This window comes from Microcebus murinus, chromosome 14 (assembly GCF_040939455.1).
Source record: "Microcebus murinus isolate Inina chromosome 14, M.murinus_Inina_mat1.0, whole genome shotgun sequence".
NCBI lineage: Eukaryota > Metazoa > Chordata > Mammalia > Primates > Cheirogaleidae > Microcebus > Microcebus murinus.
This window is the reverse complement of record NC_134117.1, coordinates 69,587,723-69,589,278: the sequence shown is the minus strand read 5'-3', so window position 1 is coordinate 69,589,278 and position 1,556 is coordinate 69,587,723. Positions and strand designations below refer to the sequence as shown.

The following is a 1,556-nucleotide window of genomic DNA, read 5'->3' as shown; positions in this document are numbered from 1 at the left end:
ATTATCCTAAGTGAAGTATTTCAGAAATAGAAAAACAAACACTACATGTACTTTCTAATAATTGAGAGCTAAACTGTGGACACACACAGACAAAAGGGATGTAAAGGACATTGATAAGCAAGAATGAGGAGGTTGGGAGGGGTAGAGGGGTAAAACCTTACCTATTTGGTACAATGAACACAGTTTTGGTGATGGGCACACTGAAATCCCAAACTTAAGCTTCATACAAGGTATCTATATAACAAAATTATTTGTACTCTTTGAACATTTTGAAATAAAAAAATAACTAAAATTTTTTTCTACTGTTTCTCATGTTAGTTTTACAGGTTAGGAAGTTAGGAAGTTTTTATTCCCTCTCTGGGTTTTTTTGGAGTTTTTGTAAGAATAGTACTATTTTTTATTATATACTTTATAAAGTTCACAGGGGAAGACTTATGGTCCTACAGATTTTCTTGTATGTGAAAACATTTGTAAATTATGAATTCAGTGTTATAGCTCTTTCATAATTTGTAAGCAAGATTTCTAGTTTTTACCAGAAATCCCATACACGAAAAAGTATTAATTTACCCACTTTTTGATAGGGTTGTTTGATTTTTTTCTTGCTGATTTTTCTGAGTTCTAAATAGATTCTAGTTATCAGCCCTTTATCAGATATGTAGCATGTCAAAATTTTCTCCCATTCTGTAGATATTCTGTGTGCTCCTGTGACAGTTTCTTTGGCTGTGCAGAAGCTTTTTCATTTGACCAGGTCCCATTTATTTATTTTTATTGTTGCTGTGATTGCCTTTGGGGTCTTCTTCATAAATTTGTTGCCTAAGCCAATGTCTATAAGAGTTTTTACAACATTTTCTTCTATAATTATAGTTTAAGAATTAAACTTAGGTTTAAGTCTGTTATCCACAATGAGTTGATTTTTGTAAGAGGTGAAGGGTGAAAGTATCCTGTTTCAGTCTTCCACATGTGGCTATCCAGTTTTCCGAGGATCATTTATTGAATAAGGATTCTTATCCCCACTGTATGTTTGTGTCTGGTTTGTCAAAGATTAGATGGCTATATAAGGATGGTTTTTACATCTGGGTTCTCAGTTCTGTTCTAATGGTCAATGTCCCTGTTCTTATGCCAATATCAAGCTGTTTTAATTACTATAGTTTGAAGTCTGGCAAATTGATGCCTCCCATTTTGTTCTTATTGCCTAGGATTGCTCTTTCTATACAGGGTCTTCTCTGGTTCCATATGAAGTGTAAAATTATTTTTTTCTATTTCTGTGAAGAGAAACTTTTCAAAATAAGATAGAATAATGGCCAATAAACATGAAAAAATGCTCAACACCTCTAATTATCAGGGAAATGCAAATCCAACCCACCATGAGATATTATTTATCTTCAGTGAGAATGGTCTTTATCAAAAAGTCCCAAAAGACAAATGTTGGCATGTATTTGGAGATATAGGAACACTTTTACACTGCTGGTGGGACTGCAAACTAGTGCAACCTCTGTGGAAAGCAATATGGAAATACCTTAAAGAGATACAAGTAGATCTACCATTCAGTCCACCAA

The 1,556-nt window shown here is 33.5% G+C and overlaps 1 non-coding gene across 1 annotated transcript; it reads left to right on the top strand.

The window, feature by feature from the left end:
* Positions 1–484: 484 nt before the first annotated feature.
* LOC142875793 (U7 small nuclear RNA) lies at positions 485–545 on the top strand. Its single transcript, XR_012923079.1, has one exon. It is a non-coding gene; the product is annotated as a U7 small nuclear RNA (small nuclear RNA).
* Positions 546–1,556: the final 1,011 nt, after the last annotated feature.